Raw genomic sequence first — 24,436 nt, 5'->3', positions numbered from 1 at the left:
ATTTGTATATAAATAGAAAGTGTTTTATTAAATGATAACCTGTTGGCAATAAGAAGGCGGAGTACCCTGGATGCTTTTCAGTGAGACCAATTTTAAACTTCTTTTTTTTTTTTTTAGGATAGATGAGAAAAAGCCAAATCCGAATGACACACAGAAGTCACAGAGCGTTAAAATTACCTCCTGAGATTTTAGACTGAATGACTTCCCTACACTTAGTGAAAAAACATGGGGTTTTTTTTGTTGGAGTTGAAACATATGGACCAATTTCCAGTAACTGTGTCATTTAATAATATTCACTGATTTATAGTCCTGCAAAGTCACTGCTTTAGCAGCTTGCTATTTCACTGACGTGATGCCCGCACGGCGTACTGAAGCGCTATTTCACCCAGCATTTATGCAGCTCGACCAGCACCCCGCAACAAGCGCATGAATCTCTCTGCTCCTCCGTCAATATATTCCCAAGATTCTCCCACCAAGATGATAATACTCAATCTGCACTTATTTTCCAGATCATCAACTGGACTTCTGCACGCCTTACAACCTGGTCTTTGGCATTCTCAGCAAGAGCAGCATTAGGTCCAATGATCGTTATCTCCATGACTTCAATTTTCCTCTCAGCCTCTTGCAATCTTAAACCAATGCTTTCCAACTTCTTATCCACTGCAGCATGAATAGCATCTCGCTTTTCTATAATGTCTGCCAACCACTTAGCAAGCCCAGCACTGCTTGATAAGCCAAATCCATGCCTCCTGACGGTACGAAGCCGAAAGCAGTCAAGCCTGACCCACCCAGCTAGAAGGAAGTTTGAAAGTGAAATATCAGGTCCTCAGCCTGTCCAGCCTGACTCATTTTTCCCCAGCTGTTATTATCACCGAAAGCAAACAGTAACTAACATCCCACTCCCGAAATCACACCCACCACCCTCCTAGGAGTTGCCCACCTTTACAACACATCAGCCAACCTTAAAGATCCACGTAAGTCTATCGCAGCTGAGCCAGATAAATAAGCTTTTCGCTTCTAAACATTGGACTGCACGTGACAGGTATTATATCCCAATTCCAGAGGTAATACGGCAAGGCAAATTGAGGGAGGCAACTGTATAATTTGCCGTTCAGAGCTACGAGAGGAGAGAGAAGCGCCTGATGCTGCTGAGCGCCCCAGTGCTGCCGTCCTTTCCTTGCGACTCCAGCCAGATTAACTCGAGGTGCAGAGCCCAGCTCTCACACAGGCCAGCAGCTTCCTCTCTCACGGTGAGTTCAGAAAAAAGCTACCTAGGTATAAAAATCGCATGCCATCTCCCTTACAGCAATACGGTCATCGATTTCCCTTTTACAGACTAATTCCCATCCCCCATGTTAGGGTTCAGGAGCAGCGTAGTTCCCACCGCACCTCCCCGTGGATCACCCTCGCTCCCAACAACAAGGCTCATCTCTTCTTACTGATACAAACCTACGCTGCTGTTTGTCAGGGATCTACAAGGACTCAGTTATGGACTAAGGAAAGAAATTCTATAAAATAAAGGTGCTTTGCGGGGGGTGGGGGCGTGGGGGGGTGGCACAGAAGAAGCAGGGAGGCTAGGGAAGACATTATCTCTCTTAAAAACTCAAAATATAACAGACTAAAATCTATTTCTTCCAACACCTCAAGAATACAAGCAGTACCGAGCCACACACGCTCTAGAAAACTAACACCTGAAGGACTCAAACAGAATATTGGATGTATCATCTCCTACTCAGCTTTGAATTGCAGCCTCTTTCACTAGGGAACAAAATAGGGGAGAATGAGAAACAAATGGATGGTGGAGGGCCAGGAGAGGTTAGGAAGGTAGCTACCCACAATTTTTCCTTCATGCTTCCCCGCTCAGCCACCAGCACCTCCTCACACGCTCCTGTTCTTCTCCACGTGCCTTGTACCTGCAGAGGCTCGTGTTCGGATTGAAAAGTGAGAAGTCGGAGAGCTGGGGAGAAAGGAACGGGGGAGGACGGTGGTGCTCCATGAGAGCCACTTCTGGAGACGGGAACAAAGACTACGATGAGTGGAGGACACGGGGATGAGGCGACTTGAGACCGCCGTGAAACGCGGCCTCACACAGCATGCATCGGCAGCGGGCAAGTCCCTGTCACGAGAAAGCAGAATCCAACAGCTTGATTTTTTATTTTTCTTTTTTCTCTTCCTTTAAGAGCTACATAATTGTTCTGACTAACAATAATGGACCTGTTACTGCTTCTACTATCCTCAAAGGGAGCGAAATCAGGTTTGGCATTTGTAATTATGAATGCTAAACCAGAAGTTATCAAGTGGCATGTTAAGAGAATGGAGGGCGTGATCCTGGGCAGTGCCGAGCACCCTGAGCCTCACTCAGCATAACGGTTAAGCACCTATTAATTTTAATTTTTTTTAATATACCTAAATTCATTCTGCCCGCGTCTAAAGGATGCACTCAAGTCAGATGGACAGACCACAGCAGAGGAGAGAGGTGGCCTGGGGGCATGGAGAAAGCCTTCCCCCGGGTAGAGCTCATCTCAAAGAGCTCCTCTCAAACCGTCGGAGAAGATCAGGCAAGGGGGAGGCTTCGCTGGCCGCAGCTGGAGGCAGTGGATGACCCGTGGTGGGTCTCACCCCACATCCCCCTCGGTGTGGGCTCTGCGTCCAGGTGGGCACGTGGCAGAGAAGGGAATCAGGGTCAGACAGAACCAATTAGGCTCCAAGAGTCCAATCGCGAATCGTACCCTTAAGGACTCCAAAGCATTTGTTGCTGGAGCTAGTGGATGTCTCATCCTATTTACATAATATATGACCTAATTTTGTGTTCACTGAGTATTTAATTACAGCCGATTAAATACAAAAATGACTCAAAATACTCTCAGCACTAATAATTAATGTTTTAATTGTGGTTTTTTTGTGGGGTTGCTTTTTCTCCCCCCACATGCAACCTTTACATATTTTGAGCACATACCAGGAAAAAAAAAAAATAAAAAGGCAAAAATGCAAATGTATTGCTCCTTCTGGAGCCAGCTCTGAAGGGACGACTGCTTGCTCAACATGGTGGGCTTTTCTTCTTCCACAGAAACAGGAATCCTGTATTTCACACTCCCGCTACCAGAATTAGTAATTCCAGCCCATTTTGTGAACTAGAACCCCTGTCAGTTCACTCACCCAACTCCGTCCCTGCGGGGCAGAGTCTTGTCAAGCCGTGGAGCATCATCTGCTTGCCTCGAGCAGAGCTGAGACACAACTGCGTTGAGAGGAATTCGAGCACAGCTGCTCGGCGATCGCTCTCCCAGCACAAGACAAAGTGTGTCTGCGAGTAGGATGGAACTATTCATCAGCGTTTGTAAGATACTTAACGGGAACCTCCCTCATAAGTGTGTATTTCCACCCCACGTGGGGCTGCATCGCCAAACCGTTCACGGGCGATCCATTCCCGACCATTTCTCATGGCAGAGCGGGAATAGCTTTGTAATATTCTCTTTCAGCTCATCAAAAGACTTTGTAAAGGAAAGCCCATTTTTAACCAAGCCAGTTCAAAACGTTTCCAAAACTGGTTCACACTTCAGAGACAGTGACGGTTTAAAAAAAAAAAAAGAAAGAATAAAAAATTAGCAAAAGGACTAATAACCATACGACTGTTTACACACCTTAAATTGAAAGGGCCTATGTCTTCCTAACATATCAGGAACAAACACGCAAAGATATTGCTACCATAGTGCAACAGAGAAGTATCAGTCTTCCTGCAGCATACCTAACACAAGTACATCCCGCCAGCCGTATTTTCTTCCCTCGAAGTGACTCAGATAATGAGAGCAAGTGGCAAATTAAATCATACCAGAGCTATCTGAAAGCTGCAATCCTTTATAATTAGAGGGTTTTGTTTGTTTAGGGGAAAAAAAAAAAAATCACATTTATAAAAAGCTTATCTCGAGGATGAGGGCCCATTGGTTTTAGACTGGTTTTTTTAAATTATGTCAGCTTAAAAAAAAAACAAAACAAAAAATCCAAAACAAACAAACCAAAAAACCACCAAACTCTAAAAGGTCTTCTAAGCAGAGGTTTATCATAAATAAAACAAAGCATTAGCCTGTAAACCTGTTTGAGCCAACCAGCGCTCAAAACACGCGCAATGTGTTAATCCCACCCAAAGCGATCCACCATTTGTCTTCACCTTAAACCAAACAACTGGAAGAAATTAACTATTATTTCAGGAATAACAGTTTTACTAAAATGATAATCTCCTCCTCCCAATTCTTCTGCTGAAAACATAATTGCACGATTATATGGACATAAATGAGTAATCAGACACCAAAAAAGCAGAAAGTTGTAGGAAGGTCTTTTAGCTTTTGAGATCAATAAAAATTATTATGCTCAACATTTCTCTCTCTAGATATTTATACCATGCTCATCACCTCGGTATCCAAGTTCAATACAAGGAAAGCAAAAACTTGTTCACACGCAGCATATTTAATCTTCAAATGCTTGACAAGCACCAGCCAATATTCAGAATTCCCTCGTGACTTCTCTGAAGGAGCAACTTCAGCGCTCGGGTTAAGAGGCTGCACGAAGCGGGATTTAGTGCCTAGAAGGGGCTTGGGCAGACCTCACTCAAGGGTCCTGAGCCAAGAAGCCCACGTGTGTAGTAGCCCCCTAAATCTGCAGGTACCTCGGCTCGTGGCCATTTTCCCCACATCGCTGAGCCCGAAGCTTCCCCCCACATCTCTCCCTTCCCTCCGCATCTCTCCAGCTCCGCCATTCACCCCTCTGGATAAAACAAAATTGTCCCCTTGGTCGCCTCCTGCCTGGGCATCTTCTCCAGCTTTGGAAGGTGCTCCAGGCTCCCAGTCCCAAGTGATCAGAGACCAACAGGATTTCACATTCCCATTCTGCTCTGTTGGTTTCACTGCTCTTTTTTTCCATTTAAAATTATTATTAATATTTTAAATAATTTTTTAAATAATCACCTTGTCCAGTGTTAAACTGTTCTACACGCTCCGTATTTAACTCAGATTTTGGGGCTCTATTTGGGTATCCAAGCACTTAGAAATACGATGCTCCAGCAGAAAATTCTTTTTATTAAATTTAATCCCAAGTGACCTTTGACATCAGAACCAGGGTGACTCATCAAGCAACCACCAGTGAGCGTCTCTGGGCAACACTCAGTACGATCATGGGAAATAAAGATCAGAAGCAATCTCAGGATTTCTGTTTCGTGGAAACCTGGCCCAGCGCGCAAGAGCCACGCTGATCCTTGGGAGGGACGGCAAGGTGTTGACTATGGTACCTTTTGCTCAAACATAGACAAACCAGCGGTGAGAGAAGAACTTCCTCCCAGGTGCGGTTGTGACGGACAGAGAGTCCATGTCAGCCATGACACACGGATCTGCTTCTGCCGTCAGTCGGCGAGGTACGAGGCTGGTCCTGCTGACCTGGAGGCCTGGCAGGCTTCAGTGCAGAAGAAAGATCAACATTGCCTATAAATACCCTTTAACGCATCGTTCTTATTGCTTCTAATTCCTCAGATTAGATTTGGTTTCATTTTAAAATGGAAATTAGATCTTCATCAACCTTGAATGCTCATTCTCCGTTGACCAGTTATACATATTATCTATTTATTCTTGCTGGGCTTTAGCGAGGATTGCTTGAATACCTCTTGGAAATGAACAGCACTTTGTAATTACTAGTCTTGATTAATAAACACAGCGTCAACCAGTATCTAATTTGACTTCTAACTACAGAGACCCTAAATAATCTTACATTTTGCAAAAGTCCAGAACATGGAGGGGGAGAGAGGGGAGTCTGGAAAAATTACTCTAAGGACTTGCTTTATTTTTTTATTTACTGTGTAGTATCATTCAATTTCTTAATCAGCCATTTTCTGTGAAGGTTTTATTAATTTTAATAGCAAATACACAATGCAACTCCATATATTCCTGTGTTCTAGCCACTAATTAACTACTGTTGAACACATAACTTCTGTCTGGAGCTTGAACACGTTTTCTTCTCACTAGAACAGCTATGAAGCTTCCCAGCCTCTTTTGTTTACAAGGTCCGCAAACATTTCCAGGAAAGGAGGAATACATGCGATATTATCTGAATCACTGCACCCACAAGTTAATCTATAAAGGACAATTCAGAAGAGAGCGGTTAATGAGTAAGGAGGAATTTCTAATCTCCTGACAGTGGTCTGACGGCTGCGCATCCCCGTTTCCTTCTCTCCAGACCAGGGTTCTCCATGCAGAAGGATAAAGAGAAAGGCAGGGGAGGAAAAGAAAAAATGAAGCTTCCTTTGTCTTCAACAGATTTTGTAGCTTCTGTTTAGTATTTTAATGAAATATTTACTCTTCTTGTATTTTACGCTTTAATTATTCATTACTGAAATCAGCTTAAAGAGCTGCTATACTCTGAAATGCAGTTCTGAAAATGATACCTTGGAGCTCCCCATTTATTGTAGTTTAGTGACTTTCATCTCAAGTCTGCTCTGCTTGCAAGTCATGAAGGCCCCGTCCTCTGTGCGAGGACTTGGCAAACTCAGCCGAGACACCAACGTGCAAGACGAGCTTTTCATTGTCCTGATGCCACTTCCACCAGCGCGGCAGCAAGGACTGCCTATGAATCGCATGCTGAAGTGGCGGCAGACGCATATGCTGGTTCATTGCGTCCCAGCACGATGGTGAAAGGCCATCGCTACAGCTTGACCGCGTGGATAGAGCACGCTTAGGTAGTGCAGAAGGGCTTTGGTGTCAGCTACACCACACAAGAAAAAGAGACCATCAATATCCAAAAAACTTTAAAGAGAAAAAGATGAAAGAAGGGGACAAAGAAAACCAAGCTGGATTCATGGCAGTCGGCGATGGAGCTAGAAGCAGGACCTCCTCCACCCACAGCCAACCTTCTCCTTCAGGGTCACCCTCTCCATGGAGTCACTGCATGTAAGGTCTCCAGCACATCAAGTACCTGAGATGCGGCTACCAGGTGTTTTGCAAATAAAGCCTCATTCCCTTCCACATGCAGAAAAGAGCAGCAAAATACAGCTACGGTAAATGAAATTTTAAGTTCATCTTGCGTGTTTTCACGGCAAGAAGTGTCCATGGACAACACAAAAACCTGTTGCATTGTCAGGGTCTAACAACAAAATTCTTGCCTAAAAGTTCCATTTGTCTTTGCAAGGAAAACAAGGGCTCTCATCACCTCACCTTCGCTAACACGGGGCAGCTTTCAAAAGCAAAGTCCCAACAAATGTTGCAGGTTTTTGACAAATTACCATTGTCAGACAAGCCTGAGGGTCCCTAACATCTGCCAACACGTCTGAAAACATGTTCCTCGGTCTTCCTTAGAAGCGCAGAGCTCGTGGCAGTGATGACCATGAGTCCCAGCTACTGGTGCTGTGCAGGTGCAAAACAGGGAGATGATTTCAAATAGCTCACAGTCCAACTTTATATCACTGTGAAAGAGAGAGGGGAACAGAAACAAGCAGACTACACTGGTCAATATGACAGTCTTTTGTCACCAGCTTAACTGTTGTCAAGTTTGGGCATTTCTTTTTTTTTCGCCTCTTCAGCATCATGGTGAAGGATATCATTAAGAAAGACACTGCAGTATCTGCGCAGATATGGAGAGAGTCTCCCCAGGAGAGAAAGCAAGATGTCTATTTGAGTATTTAGGAAAGAAGCAATGGAAGCTGACAGTGGAAGCTCAAGGAGGGCTCTTGTTAGAAAGACAACTGGGCAAGATGAGAATTGTCCACAAAAGTGGAGGTGAGCGAGTTGTGCCTCACGTAAGGGAAAAGGGGAGCCAAGATGGTTGGTGCTGTATGTTCACGTGCAGCACATCACCCAGTCCAAGCGAGGAGTGCGGTTGTGTTCTCCTGGAGAAGTCCACCTGATGGTTCCCTGCAGTAAGCAAACGGGCAGGATCTCAGAGGGGACGCGCAACCTCCCAGGTTGTCTGCAGGCTCCTTTCTGTGCCGCTTTGTTAAGTAAACTAGGATTTATTAGCAGCTGGAAAGAGGGGAAGTGGAGCGGATGGAGGCCAAAGCAGGCATCCCGGGATTGGGAGATAAGGGCAATAAAAGGCTCTGAAAGGTTACTTATGCAGAGCATTGAGGAGGACTCCAACTGGGATTCCATACAAAGCCCATGTATTTGTTTCTGTGAACTCCTGCCTCCAAGAAGAAGAGGAAGGAGAGAGAGGGAGCGGGGTGTGGTTACAAAAGACAGAGCAAAAGGTAAAAAAAAAGAAAAGAATTCCTAGGCCCCTCAAAAGGCATTGTTTAGTTTAACTAATATTTTCTCCTGCTGTACATGTATCTATCTAAATACCTAAATAATCATTTGCTGAAAAATACGGTGCTATTATTTCTTGAACATTAGATACAATGTAAAATTGGACCCTGAGAGTAATTACGAGGTTCAGGATAATGCTACTATTATTTCTTGTGCTCAGTTTCTGTAAATAGTGTCTAATGCATCTCAGAAGCTCACTATTAATCACAAAAAAATAATGTGTCTCTACCTAATTCATAAACTGTGAATACTAAATACTTTCAGACTGGGTTTTTGTTTGTTGTTTCTTTTAAGAACTCAAATTTTCCAAAACGTCTAGAGGGCTCCTAAGGAATAGCACACAACAAATATTTTGCATTTTCAACATTAAAATTCTGTAAGAGGCTCTAAAGCTAACACCAAACACTTATGCAACTTGAATTTCAACCATCTTAACATCCTTAATCTTCATCATGTTTAGTACATTACATTTCTGTGACAACAAATCAATCAAAGGCATCATACCTTCCGTAAAGCTGCCAATTTAGTGTCATTTTGCCCTCTCTCAACAATGATTTATTTGCTACAGAAACTTCCTTGTTTATTTTATATATGTATATATTTTATATATATATAAAAATACACCAGAACAGATAGGGTAATACAAGAAGCAAAGCGGCCAACACAATATTGCATTACTCAGGATTGGCAAGAAGAAATCCATGGCTTCCATGGATCCAGAGCCTCTAGTCAACAAATCATCGAGGACACCCCAACGGCTCAGTGTCCAACCAGGGAAAGCAAAGAATTGGCTCTAAAAGGGCTAGGAAGCTCTGGAAAGAGGCCATCAAAGACCCAACAGCAGCAATAAGCTCTTCTGAATGAACAGAGAAGAGCAGTTAACAGTTCTGGCAGAGGAAAAGCAGGAGACAATTTTGAAATACAGTCTGCTAGTTATGCTCCGTGAGGATAGCACTACTGAAAATAAAACCGTGGAGTACATAACTATTTGTCCATGACCTGACATAAATGTCATAAAAGATAAAGGAAGAGTGGAAAGGGATCAACATTAAAAACTAACAGAAGCAACAGCATAAAGCTACTCAAGGAAATGCCAGTTCCCAAATCACAGCAAATCTCCCCCAAACAGGAAAGCGGCCATCAAGGGATGCCCACCAAGAGCAGATGTCTCCAGGGGAATACTGCCCAGCAGAAAGGTAGATCCTTCTGTCAAGTTCTCCTCTTCTCAAAAGCACAGGGGTTTTCAAAACAAGATTGATCTCCTTAATGGGAACAACAGCACAGACTAATTCCATTATTTTCAATGGAGCTGAATTTGAAAGGTCTATTCACGTGTAATGGTACCTTCTGGGGAAAAGGCAGCAAGAAATCAATTTTACAAACCACGGTGATTGAGGCCATTTAAAAAACAACAAAAACAATCAAACCTTTCACAACAATTCAAAGAACTACCCTCTAAAGCATCTGATAGCCACTAGAGCAGACCAGCACATCTGGCACCCGTTTCCCACCCCTGTACCCGCAGATACTCCATCAGCAGCTCCTGCCTACAAGGTTTCCCCGTACTCCTGGAGGTCCATTTTGCTCTAGACAACTTCAGGGCAAGGAATGCTTTCCCAGGACCCACTCTGGCTAAGTGGCCCGAGTTAATGGTGCAGGGCCATCATCCCTACAGGGGATGGGGCAGGGATGGGGAGAAGGCTGACATAATGCCTGGCAGCAAGTTATGCCAACACTGACTGGTAGCTGATATAAAGATATATCCAGCCTACAAGCCTCCCCCTCAAAGTAAAAGCAAAACCATCCCACACCAAGGCAGCATTGCTCTCAACCATCTTTAAGAAGAACCCAGGCATTTCAAATCTGAGGCTCCGAATGACTTTCTGAGCGCGGAAGGGAGGTGTAAGGAAGGAAAGCTTCCTCCTGCAGGTAAAGGGTGCAGCTACTCTTAAGCTCATTAGCAGAAATCTGCACTGAAAGATAATAAAATTCTGAACTCAAACGCATGGTTAGGGAGGGCACACAGCAACCTCTCAGCTCTTAAAATTTCTTTTTAAAGGCTATTCATAAATTTTACCCAAACTTTCAGGTTACCTGGCAGTATCCCTGCCAAGCTGTGAAGCAGCGCTGCTAGATTTGGGTGGGTTACTGAGTGACCTTTTCACATCACATTAGTGGCTATAATTTGCTGAACTAACATTTCCTCCTGCTGCTTTTGAATGTATCAAATTACTTTTGAGCTACTGCTCAAGTCTTAAAAGCTTGTTACAAGCCACCCTAGAGTCGGCTTCAATTTAGCGTGCAGGGCACAACGCCCTGTGAGCCTTCGAGATGAAAAGTTCTGCCTAAGTTTTACATTTTACTTCACTAGCACCAAGAAATTAAAATTAAGTGGTCCAAGGTCCTAGTAGGTCCTAAAAGGACCGCAGGTACCTCCCATCTCATTTCTAGAAGTTACACCAAATACCTCTTCTTCGGAAATTGTTGTAGCTCTATTTCATCTCTCTATGAGACTCCAGTAAAACAATTGTACTCTGACACTGCACAATTTGAAACAAAAAACTTTGCACAAAAGCTATAAAGTATGTACTTTCTCGGCAATAAAATGTATCAGAGTCCAGATTTAAATATTTTCCTCGCTTCCGATCATGTTTTGGGGGTTCTTGCAAACATCACAAAGAAACAGCAATTCCTCCACCCCAAAAGTCAACCAAACAAGACACCATGGCTGGGCCACTGTGCCTTGCCCTGCCTGTCCAGCACCAAGCCTGGAAGGAATTGTTATTAGCCGTCTGTGCAAGGATCGGCAAGTAGCATCCTAGAGTTGGACACCAACGAGGGGAAGGAGGACAAAGAGAAGCTATTAATCTTCTAATAAAGCAATACATAAATATTTATAAATTCATACTTACCCCCCACATACAACCTCTCTCTCCGTAGCTCAGGAAGCACCTTACGGAAGCAGACTTGTCATCCATTCAAAGGTGTTAAGACAACGCCGCTCCGACTTCCGAGGTCCTGGATCACCACGCTGGCAGGTGACATGTCCCCGCAGTTATTCCTCCTTCCTCTTATTCTAATGAATCTTGTTTACTCCGGTCCTGTGCACCTCCAGACAAAAATGGCCCTTTCAGCTACTGCACATCTTATTTGTCCTTGCTCCTGCAATAAGCACTCACATCAATGAGTGTTTAAAACAGTGCAAAATTCAAAAGAAACTCCCCTAGGTGGTCTATGCATACAAATAAGTATATATTTTGCTTTTTTCATAAAAAGACACCCTGCAGGTTTCAAGCTTCTCTCACTGCAAGAGATATTCTCAGGCAACAATGCCGGTTTGGTGTAAGCTGATCCGTACGGCTGGGTCCTGCCTTTGTTTTTGGCAGCCCCCTTTCAAGGTGACTAAATTAAAGTGAAAGCATAGTTCCAGGCAGCCCAACAAGGGGGCAAGGCTGTTTTGCAAAATCTAAAAGGCTAAATAAGATGAAGCAGACCTTCAAGCTAAAGAATTAGCTCAACACCCACCTCCCCCCCTCAATAAACCAACAACATCCGTGCTGCTCCGAGAATGTCCCTGGTAATATCAGAACTGGGAAGATGACACCAGCCAGGAGAAACCAACACCAAACCTCCTCAATGGGAGTCATTCAAAACCCCTCACGTTTAACAGTCAAGGGTATGGGGTAGAGTTTAAGAAGCTGCTTCCCAGACTCGGTGACTGTAAGGAAAGCACCTCGGTGAACCTGATTTATATGAACACAACAGGTTCAGATGATGTCAAGCAACACAACGGGTCAGCCCAAAACACACGGCTCACCACTGACCCCAGCACCTCCAAAAACGGTATGCACAGCGCATATAAACAGGCAAATGAAAAACATCTCTACATTCCTTTTAAGTGTATGAGCCTGAAATTGCTAAGAAACAATATTTGCTGTCTGCACCTGTGTGAAATTGAGATTGCGGCTCTAAGTGCTCTCAACACTATGCATGCTATGGCACCAATACACTAATCACTGAAGGGTGTTCAACAGTCCTGTTAAAATGCAAAGGCAAAGAGCAAATTTCCTAATGTAACATGGCTCCAAAGATTATCTGATGCATCCTCCCTTCTCAACAAAACAAGGGCTCATCAATACGGGGACCTATACGCACCCTAAGCTAAGATTTCAGGAAATTAGCCCATGCCCTGTGTAATGTGTGGATGCACGCTATTCTAGAGGTGCTAAAGCGTATTTTCAGTTTTTTCATATGGTAAATCACCTCAGACAGAGGTGTTCTTCACATACATCAAGACTGTCCTTGACACTCTAGCTCACTGCACATGAGCCTTTCAGTTGTCTAAAAACCACACCCTTAAAATGATGCAGCAAATGAAAGACTCCAGGTAGCCTTGGTAAGCCATTGCTGGGTCTTCACACCACTCTAATCCCAGCAGGAGATGTGGGAAGCAACACCTCCAGCTACGGTATCTCCTGCCGAAACAGACTCCTCGTGGTGGAGATGCCTCAGCAGCTATCGGCTCGATCCCCTCTTCATCCCAGCCTTCACACACACCAGTTGCCCTCCTCACCTGCAAGACCTTCTCCCAGCCTTGAAGAAGCTGGAGAGTAAAACCACATGCATGACCACTTCCACAGTCCAGAAGTAGGTAAATCAGGCCACGCGACCAGAGCATTAGTTAGAGAGCCGAGCACCGACAAAGGCAGAGGAGGAACTATCTGGGTCAGGGTACGCTAACAAAGCCCGGCAAAGCTTCAGAGCCAGCGGCAGGACCACAGGGAGAGGCCCACGGAGGTAAGTTGCCGACTCTGCAACGAGAACGCCTTAACAGACTCAAGGCCAGACTGCTGCTAACTAAAATAGCTGCTGCATGAAAGGCACAGCCAGCTCTGCATATTCAAGATCAGAGCGGAGATAAATGATGAGATTCTCTGTGCTATGCACAAAAGCCAAAAATCACCAGTGCATTTACAGTTCAATATTCTCCTAATCCCATCTTTATTTCTAGTGCATAAATAAAGCTCATTACAAATGATTTTCCTCAGAAACCTACTAGCAACCCAAAATAATTCATGAATGTGCTGTTTGCATTTATACATCCTTGACACCCACAGTAAACATCAAAACAAGGAATTCAGTCAGTCACATTGGTTGTAATACATAATTTCTCTTTTCTCTGTGGATTCTGTCACAGCTACACCCAGCAAACTCCTGCAGCAGCATCTTTTATGTTATCAGGTACTACGTATACACAGGCACACACGGCTGCTTTATGGGGACACTCCTCAGTGTCCACCTTGCTTTTGGCATTTTGTGACAACACACATACACATATTTGTACCAAAAAAACTAAAAAACAAACAGAGCAAATGTTTTCTTTCTTAGTCTTGACCAAACATAAAGCTACCTGCTTTCTTTGTTCCAGTATCGCACGGTGCCTCCTCTCCTCGCTCTACACTACGCCATTTGCCCACCAGCTGCAGTAAATGGTGCAGCTCCGGTGCAGGTGCGTGCCCCGAGGATGGTGGTGGAGGTGCTGCTGGTGGAGGTGTCAAAGGGCACCGCAGCCTCTCCCACGCTGCCAGACCCGCAGCATCTCCCGCCCCAGGCAGGGCTGGTACAGACTGCGACCGTCCCATCCACCTCCTGGGTGACCCCCTCCCTGCACCCAGGGGGCAAAGCTGATACAGCAGGACTTGCTTTGCGTTCAGCATTTCCTTCCTTGAGGGCTTAAACCAGACAGAGACTATAACATTCAATTTAGAGATAGAATTCCCCTTTTTTAAGAAATTATTATTACTAGAAGACCACGCATGCACACACACCCCCCCCAGGAACACATCACCACACCGGCCAAGCAGAGAAGGAGAGGCCCAGCCAGCCGCGCACCTTGCACACAAACCCAAGCGAAGCGCGGCCAGGAGTCTCTGCTTGGAGCACGGGCCATCACTGGGAAGCACGGAAACCAGCCTCAGCATCCCTCCTCCCGTCTGATGCCAACCAGGCACAGCGGATGTCTGTAACCTCCGAAGCATTTTTAGTCACAATATATCTTCAGCACAGAACACAATGCAAGTATTAAGCAGCAAAGCCGTGGCAGGTGACAGCTGATCTGACAGGGGAGATGCTGGGGAGGAGGAAAGGATGCAGAGTGGCACCAGAGAAGCCCCCCACACCTCCCTCCCCTCGGGGCTGCACCAAAGGTGAGACCGTGGTTGGCGAGACGATGGTCAGAGAGGAGAAGCTGGCTCAAGTCAAGGTGCCAATCCATAGTGGGACCAACACGGGGAGCTTCCAGCACTGCCATGTTTGGCCCCTTCATGAAGGCCACCAGCATAACAGCGAGAAACACCCACACAGCCCCCAGCAGCTCTCACGGGCACCCAAATGTGGAGAAACCAGACCTCCTGCTTCCCCGACGCTTGACAACATCCAAGTTAGCAAGATCTGATCTGGCCACTTTAGAGAGCGCAACCACCGCAGCCCGAGCCCACCCCAACTCCCTTTCTGAGGGCTTTGTGTACTGCAAGAACCAGACACAAAGAAGAACTCTCATTACCTGCTCTGCACTGAATTAGACATACACAGTCCTCCTGATGGCACACACAAGGTAAAATTAAGCATCCTCAATTTCCTTCAAAAGAAAATGTGCGTGTCAACCTTACTCCACCAACCAGTAGGACTTTCCTGCTTGGTTCTTGAATGCCGGTTATTTTATACAAAAGTCAATGTTTGGACTGAGCAGTACAGCAATTTACAAAAAGAAAAAAAAAAGAAAAAAGAAAAAAAGAGAGAATATTACATTTAACACATTTGGAAATACAATTAGTCAAATACAACTTCACAAATAAGTAGTCCCTCTGCCCCCAAAATAAAAAAAGAAAAACTAGAGTGCATATTTAGGAAACCAAGAATGAAGCTTGGAAATCTGCCACTAATGGAAAAGAACGGATACGGCTTATGAAATAACCCCGCCGTTTCTGTGTATAATCATTATTTCCAGTTTGGCCTCCCTAAACTAAATCGGTTTTAATCTTCCCTGCTAAACTGGCACAACGTTGACTTCAGCTTTTTGGTGTCCATTTGTTCTACCACATGACATCACGAGATGCCTGCCAATAACGGAGAGATGCCTAAAAGCCTTGAAATTCTTGGCTTTGGGACTCCAGGTTTTCTGAGAACTGTTAATTTACTTTGGCTTAAATCCTAGATTTTGGCTCCACTTGAGAAAAGTATTTCTCACACAGTAATTAAACTTGTAGTGGACAACACCGAAGCAATAGGAGACGAGCTTCAAAACGAGTATGTTGTCTAGTCACGTCTTTCTGAGATTTCTGTTCTTGCAGGCACGCGAAGAAAGCGGTGAAGGAGCTGCACACCAGTAGTGCAGTTTAAGTTCTAATTAGACAATTAAGGAAGAAGAAATGGCGTTTGTTAGACAAAACTTTATATGTTATTACAAAATTGGAGAAAGCCTGGCTGTCAATTAAAGAACGGCTCAAACTCAGCGCATGTAAAATTCAGAACAAGCCATTCAACTTCACAGCAGCAGCAGAATTACCTTTGCCAAAGCAACGCTTCACCGGGTCTTAGCGGCATCCTTTTGGTGGTGCAAAGCAGGAGAAGTCTCACCTCTCCCACCCACACGGGGACAAGCCTTCGAAATACGATAAAACCGGGGGACAGCGCAAAGAGAGAGTCTGGACCCTCAAAACCATCGAGGATACGAGCCCTTGGCCCGCTCCTTCCCCAGACCTTGACGGGAATTTGGCAGCATTTCCCTGCACTGCTCGGGGAGCAGGAGAACAGAAATGGCACAAGACTGCAAGTTCAAATACATTACAAAATAGTCTGCAAAAATAGCTGGGCCTTGTAAGAAATATACTTCTCCATGGAAACCACCAGACGCTCTGAATTCTGGCAGACTAGAGAAAACGGGTTTGTATTATTAAAGGAAATGTCTGTGTATTTGGGCTTTTATAATTCTAACCTTCAGAAAGAGAGCGGCAATTGCTGGTGTCCAGAACAGGTCAGCTGAACTCCTGACATCCTTCCCTCTTCCGCCTCTCCTCATCCAGCGCCACCGCCATTCCCGGGGGACAGAGGGATGGGCGGGGGGGGGTGGGCTTTGCAGGTCTCTGCAGTGCTTTTAATTACAGATACAGAACGGAAAAAAGCAAGGGAAAAAAAAAAAAAAGATACCCTGGGGTTTTAAAACACCTGTCCATACAAATAAGACTCCTCCACATATTTAGATGTGGAATGAGGCAGAGCAATGCTCGTGTAATACATTAACAAACGTGACGTATATATTTCAACATCTGTGTATTCCAAACCTCTCACACTCAAACAAGTGCCTGATAAGCCATTACTATTCTCTTCCTCACCCAAAACAGTTTCCACTTTGGATGCCAGGTGGGGACTATAGATTAATTAACTCCCAACTGGCATTGATGGGATAATTATACTCGCCTGGCTCTGCATTTCTCTATTTCCAGCTGAACTGCCACACCAGAAAGTAAATCCCAATCATGAACCTCCACTTCACTGCCGTATCCCAACAAGGTGCTGACCTCTTACCTGCGGAGGCCGGGATACACAATTCAGAAGAAGTTAATAGAATATTTTTAAAGAAATAAAAGTGCTGCAGCCTCAAAACATGAAAAGGACGGGCTACAAAGGAGCACTCATATAGAGAGCAATTATATTTTTGATATCTAATGGTTCTGCCTCAGGAAGCAAGAGCTGGCTAGCATCAAACTGTAGAAAAGAAAGGATTATGGGCTCACGAAAAAAAAGAATGCCATTTTGATTTAAAACCCAGCAAAGCATAGTGCAGATTTGTTATTTTAACTCACGGTGCTTAATTCCTATAACGAGCCAGAATGCCATTAAGGATGAAAAATACTTGAAATACTTATGGTACAAGAAATTAAAAGTAACCTCACTTTTCATCAATGGCTGTTCACCGAATAGGCCATTCTTTGCTTCTCGAAACCGTCTTGCACTTGCACAATACATCTCAGCTACACCAGATTTCAGTAGAAAAAAAACAAAAGAAGTGTAAATGTGTTCCTGAGAACCTCGACAGCATTTTCTAGTTTATGGTAATTCCCAGCCAAAGAGGTCCAAACCCTCCTCCTGACTTCCCGCCCGGCAGCACAACCAGGTCCCGCCTACCTCTCCGTGGTTCTGTACTGTGCCGTGTACGCTGGTGAACAGGTACCGCAGTCAAGTCTTTAAAATAAATTCTCAGCATTGAATCCCATCCTAGCAATCACCATCATGGGTGAAATACAGACTTTGCTCAAAAAGAAAACGATTTAGTTCTTCCTCAATTCAAGAAACTAAAGGATAATCCCCAGTTATTCAGAATACTTCTGTAGTCTAGTATCTCAATTTGTCATTTTACTTCTATAGTAGGGGTTTTGGTGGTTTTGTTGTCTTTGGTTTTTTTGAAGTGACTTGTGTCCAAAAGGATTTAGAAATTATGTAAAACCGACTCCCTATTTTAAAGAAGGGCTACATTCAGTGTGCCCAGTTCAAAAGCAGCAATATGATGAACTTAAAATACATATATATGTTCTTTCTGCATTAGTCTATTGAAAAGTTAAAAAAAAAAAAAACAACAAACCCAAACAACAGTTCTAACAAGCAGACATGGAAGTGGTCTCTACAGCATCACCACAGCAACGTGTGTCATCGGTCAAACGTGAGAAACACAGAAATCAGGCCAAGGCACAACCGGAGAACTAAACCTGGGCCAAAACATCGTGTTTTGGGGCTGGGGAGCAGTGGCACAGGGTGGCTGCAGGTGTTTGGGGAACGGCAGCTACCGCCAGCCCCAGGGGGTGCCTGCAGGGGTTCATCCCACCATCACCTGCATGGTGGCCCCCCCCAGCATCGTCTGCATGGTGTCCCCCCCAGCTTCCTCCTTGGGATGCTCCCAGCGGCGAGGGCCACGCGAAAGGCTTTTGGAGACAGCGCGGGAGGGACCGTCTCTGCGCTCTCGGGGAGCAATTCCTGCCAGGCAAAGCACAGCGCAGGGCATCACCCTGCACCGCGCACAAAGCACGGCGGGGCTGTGGAAAAGTGTAAGGAAAAAAGGGACAACTAAAGTCCTAGCAAAAAAATTGTAAGGAATTTTTCATATCCTACATTTGACCCAAATGGCCCTGCCAAGCTTTTGTGCTGTCACGACCACTTTTGGCGGTTTTTTTCCCCTCATTCCTCATGGTCAGGTGTGAATGTCCTCCAGGAACAGAAGGAAAAACCTAAGTTACCCTGGCAGGGCGCTGGGAACCCGGCAGTGTGGAATCACTCACCTCTTAAAGAGGCTGTAGCAGTTAATGGTTACAGTGGTTAAAAATGAAAATCAGAATTATATTGTTTTAAATTGGTGGCATTTTTTTTTCCTAATCTGAACGAGTCACTGTCTACGCAGTTTCCTAGGGCCCCCAACCCCTGATAATATTCCTGAGAGGTGAAAGAGCTTTTGATGTCTGAGTGGGTTTATGGTTGTTTAGATAAGCGTAGTCTAAAGAATAACACAGCTTTCTTCCCCTCCTCGCCTCCCATTCACATAAATGCTTTTTTTCTTCTTTTTCAGCTGCAGCTCCTGAGCCACAAGACACAGACTGAGATGACTGCCCTCCCACTCAGAGACAGGCCAAAGATTGGCCTTTTCAAGCTTTTTAACACAAACAATTCTAACATCAAATCATCAGACTTCAGGCACTCATACTTGTCCGAAGTTACCAAAGTGGAGACTTTCTCCAAGGCGTCTCTTTCACTCACCTTACACAACCGCAAAGCGGTGTGGGATTTGACTCCCAGAGACGACCACCCCGGCTCCTCCACTGGTGGAGAGCAGCCTGCTCTTCCCAAGAGCAAAGCCCTGATGAGGTGTAGGTTTTGGAGGCTCTATTTAGCATACTTGAAGTCTTTCTCAGTCAACAGAGACCTGAGCAGACACATTGTGATGGTGAGCTCCCTCCCCACCGCCAGCCTGAACTTCATGTCCCATACCCCTGCCCAAGCGAGAACCACCAGTGGTGGTCATAATGGGTGCTTCTAGTCGTGATGGCTGCATCCAGCTCAAAAGTGCTTTCAGGGAGACAGATAACAACACAGTAGCCCAACAACAATGTGCCCACCTAACCACAATACTGGTACTGTGGTCAATATACAAATACAACTATAAGTCAATCAATCACCTTACCCCCATGAATAGTGAACAGCCCAAGCACCTTTTGAGCTCTCCTGAACGGCAGCGGGCTGCACACCAGGATCTCCTCTTGACTAGGGAGGTCTCTTGAGATTACTCCTCGAGGCTGAGAGATTCCTTGCTGCAACACATCCTCACTAAGTGGTTCATAGCATGCTAAATTTTGAAATCTTAGCCAAGTGATATAAAGTATTGATTACACATACATAATCTGTTAGACATAAACCACTGACCAAGTCTGGGACTAGGACTGGGTCCAACCGCACCCAGACTCCTCTCTCAGAAGGACTTTGGAAAGCCAAGGGGTCCTTTCCGAAACCTTGACTCAACAGGAGGGTCTCCCTGGCAGTTCCATCTGACCCTGTCCTCTATGCAGTAAATAACCAAGTGTACCTTGCCATCAAATCTTATTAAAACACTGTTACATTTACTATCAAACTTTGTTAAACTGTTGTTTTGTACCAATAAAAATATTGCTGCTTCTCTCTTATGAGTGAAGTGCACCACTCCTTCCACAACACAGGCAAAGCCTGCTAGCAAAGGGTACACGTGTCCTGCACAACAGCAAGGCCATGGAAAGATACTTGCCTTGGGTTCAAGGCTATACAAGGATGGCTGGAGAGCCAGCGCAGCTTGGCTGTCTCCATCCTGGGCTGTATGTAGCCCAGATATAATAAACAGAATTTCTTTGATACTACATACGTTCACGAAGAGCTGAGCAGAACTGGCACCCCAGCCACCTCACAGATGGGGGCTCAATTTAAGCAGTTTTGGTTATTTAGACACTAGCTAGTGGTAAAGCCCAGGAGATCAGCCATGCCCCTTTGTGTCCGCAGCCCCAGGACCACAGAAAGGGGCACGGGCCGCAAACCAAGCAAACAGAGGCCAGCAGAGCCCACCACAGCCTCCTGTGGTACCCACGAGCTTGGCTGTTGTTAGTGGGCCCCTAAACACATGGTTGAAAGTCAGGTGGCCTCTGCGCCTAACAAAATCGATGATCCCTGCCTTGCAGCACACAGGCGTGAGGGAGCGTGATAAATGCCAACTGCCAAAGACTTCACCACTCAACAAGTTGGTGACATTATCTCGATGTGTTATCCAGCTTCTTCACCTAAAGGAGCAAGCTCTACACTGCAAAATTTCGTCCAGCTTTTCAACAACAGATCAGGAAAACAAAACAAAACAAAACACAAAAGCAAAACCTTTCTTCCTACGCAGAAGGGCCTCTTGACTTGACCGTAGCTGTGCGGCTCCCGGGCTCTCCTCCAGCAGGACCCCCAGCACGAGCCAATGCCCCCACAGCCAGCACCCACCCGTCCTATGGCACCGACCCAGTCTGGGATCCCTGCACTACAGAGATCTGCAGAGACTGCACAAGGATACTAATTTCTGCTGGTTTGTTATAATTACGCGTATGATAAGCAGAGCTTAATGCACATCATAAAACTAATGCATTTTCTACTTTACAAGAGAATGCTGTGCTAGAGCTGACTTGCACAAGGGGCTAAGATGAAACACAGGAACGTGATTTTTTTTTTTCTTGCTCAAACAATCACTGACGGTTGCGTTTGAAACTTCACATTTTTGTTAGGTGAGCTCTAGATAAATACACTGGTAGATAAATAAGTACATTAGTAACAGTTAACAAGCCACCTTTCAACAAGATTGATAATCCATTTATACAAGTCCTCCATGTGTCAAAAAACCCAATTCCAAAACGTGCACGTGTTATTCTTCAGGAAGAAGAAAGATGATCTCCTGTCACACCCCATCTATCCCAACCCACTCCATTCCCCCCAAAATGCCATCTTCATCTGTCCACTCACAGGCTTTCCACAAAAATCCCATCTCCTCCACGCTTAATAAAAGCCGTATAGAAAAACTCATGAAAAAGATTTCTGTGAAAACCTCAGGAACGGTGTCAATGACAGAACAATGTTCTAGTGAGAGATGCAATACAAAACGCCGTTTACTTTCTGTTATGAAATGATAGCTATATTTCCTTAGGTGACATCTCTTTCCAACAATCTCTGTGGCCATCACTTTCTCTTCTTATAAACCCTCCTGAAAACCCAATCTCTGAAACTTTACATTAAATTATCCAAGGGGATGAAGCAAGGGAACATCAAATCATTCTGTTAAAAAATAATAATACATAATTAACCTATCTGAAAACCAAGTCATCCAAAGAGCCATTCAAATAATTCCACTCCCTTTCCTTATCCCGTGCCTCAGATCCCGAGCCCAGATCCTGCTGGAGCAGGAACCTGCCCATGGCATGACGACACTGCTGGTCCTGCAGGGCTTCTGGGCACCATCACAACGCAACACACCACCCCAGAACCACAGATTTTGATGCATTTGTATATTTTGGGGGCACAGGCCACACTGTTTTGACTAATTCAGGCTGGATCAGCAGAACAGAGCAAGCACCTCAGTAAGATCTGTGTGTCTCTGTCTCCTTTAAGAATGCTATTAAAAAAAAAAAACAAACCAAAAAACCCCAAACAACTTCCCAAGATCACCTTTTAAGTAAAAATCCTAGCTTTATTTTTCCTGAATCCAGAAAAAGAGATGCATAAGGCATTTTATGACTCTCCTGATTTTTATAAGAGCCCTTTAGAAGGGAAAAAAACCTACTGACTATCCAGGAAAATAAAAATTTTATATAAAAAACAGCTGTCAAAAGCATTGTCTAGTTAAAAAAACTTGCTAATTTCTTTAAATCGTGGTGAGCTTAGATTTTGGGTGAAGCCACAGCAGGTACATAACGTTAAGGCAAAATTTGATGTCTTTAAAACAATCAGATAAAGCGAGACAGAAGAAGAAAGGAAATTAACTGGTTTACACTGATGGAGTACGTTTCTGAACAGCCACGACTTAATATAACAATATTTAAAGATGGAATTTGAAGACAAAAAGGCTGATGGAGGGCAAGCATATGACTATCTGTTTGCAGCACAGCAGAGCATCACAGGCCAAAACAAAGATGTTTGCTTCTGACCCATTTGCTTCCAACCTTTTGGAAGGCTGGAAGGGGGAAGATCATTTTCCACCATTTTGCATGTAAAGGCACCTCCAAATGCTTAATTATAAAGTTTAATCCTCAGCAAAAACCTCACAGAAGATGCAGTTAAGCTTCTGCCAGGTTCCAGCTCGGATTGACAGAACAAAACCAACCCCAGCCAGAGGGAAGAAACTTCACCACGGTTATCACAGCACAGCAAGAAGCTTCTCCGTTCACTTGTGTTGTACCAACATAAAGTTCGGGCTTTTCTTGTTTGTGATTCTAAAAGGTCCCAGGCGGGCAGAAGATAACTGAAACACAGCCTACCCTTCCACAGTGCACCAGCCAAATTAAGATTTTTAGCATTTGAACACTTCACGCAAATTTACCCCATCCTTTCAAGGACCTCTACAGTTTCAAACAGTGGAAAAACAGCGGGGAAGTACCAAGATCCACAGAAATACGCGTGCCACAGGCAGTGGGCACCTCTGCCTGTGCTCCGGGATGGTCCCAGCCTGGCTCAGCCATGTGGCCTCAGAGCAGATGCTCGGCCAGGATGAGCTCCTCCGGGAAAGCTTGCCCCATTCCCAGTCGGTGCCCCATTGCACCCATTCCCCTCCCACGGGGGGTGCATTTAATCTGGACCGACACAAGCTCGATGGACTCATCTGCAGACAAACCACGTTTTTGTCTTCTACACCTTATGAAGCTTTACAACTCATTTATAAAGGCAACATCTTGGATTTTTTTATCCTGTTTAAAGCACTGTTTCTATAGGCTCACAGTGTAGACAGTATCACAGCTCAAAATCTGTCGCGTCACGTATATGAAAGGCTTGTCAGGATCGGTACACCGCTCATCACCTGCCCATCCACACAAAACAAACACCGTCCAGTTTGCTTTGTGCTGGGGAGAAGAGGGGAAACTCTTCAGAAACACATTTCAATAGTCACCAATATTCAGTGATGTGAGGGTTTAGCCATAGAGCTGGTTACTCGCCTTTCACGGACCTGTATTTGCAAACTTGCACGGAAAACATTTTTTTCCTTATTTTAATGTAATTTAATTGAGAAGCAGGTGCCTGCTGCCATCCCGCAGGGCACACTTATAAATTCATGCTGACGTTACAGAGGTTCCCTACCATCACTGCCAAATCCGGCTCACCAGCCGTGCGGGGACAGCCACCATCTCGCCCCAGCCTCTGCAGTGGAGCAAAAACTAGTTGCAGCATCACGTTCTGCTGAAGGACCCAAAGCTGGACGCTTGGGTCCCCACCCCACCGGATGGATGGACAGATGTCTCCCTGCCTCGGAGGACGGGTGGCAGCTCCCAGCAGCTAAGGCATCCCCAGGGTAATTCAGGCTGCTGGGGCTGCCCGGAGCAGGGCTGTGCTGCGGGGTGGTGGCCACGGGCTGCTGGGGTTTGGTTCAGCTGCAATCACTGGTTTTCTTCAGGACCAGTCCCCTTGCAGGAATAATTCAAAGTGTTAGCTGATCATACATGATTTCCAACGTACGGAATTAAAACCACAACAGCCAAAATAAAACCTCATGGGGGATGACACACAATTGACACCAAAGAGGGCAAAGCAGGGTGAGCAAGGACCAGAATCGGAAAGCTGGAGTGGCTCAGTTACCTGGGAGATACACCCCTCTCCAGGCGATACGATCTACTATTTTCTCAGGCTAATACGTTGTCAAATCCCAAAACCGCGTGAAGGTTGCGCAGTTAAAAGGTCTGCTTCCAGAGATCAAGAGATCTCAGCATCTACTGAACTCGGCATGAGCCATTTTCACATGCACAGCTCATTGATAAGAATAATGCCCGGCTCCTCTGCCGGGGCTTTTCATTTGTCGGTCTGGAAGCACGATGGCATTATTAGCTCCATTTTACAAACTGCAAAGCTAAAAGAGTGAGCTAACA

The 24,436-nt window shown here is 45.1% G+C and overlaps 1 protein-coding gene across 2 annotated transcripts in view; it reads right to left on the bottom strand.

The window, feature by feature from the left end:
- NEXMIF (neurite extension and migration factor) overlaps positions 1-24,436 on the bottom strand; it is a 169,832-nt gene that overhangs the window by 107,459 nt on the left and 37,937 nt on the right. Inside the window, exon 1 of one of the 2 annotated variants that reach the window (XM_074601875.1) lies at positions 11,189-11,330. The exons of the other annotated variant lie outside the window; for it this stretch is intronic. The gene's annotated coding sequence lies outside the window, so the exon portion shown is untranslated. Of the gene's footprint in view, positions 1-11,188; positions 11,331-24,436 lie in introns of those variants that run through there. 2 annotated transcript variants of the gene reach the window in all.

The sequence above is a fragment of the Larus michahellis genome, chromosome 9 (assembly GCF_964199755.1).
Source record: "Larus michahellis chromosome 9, bLarMic1.1, whole genome shotgun sequence".
Taxonomy (NCBI): domain Eukaryota; kingdom Metazoa; phylum Chordata; class Aves; order Charadriiformes; family Laridae; genus Larus; species Larus michahellis.
The sequence above is the reverse complement of the archived record's forward strand: the minus strand, read 5'-3'. Positions and strand labels throughout refer to the sequence as shown.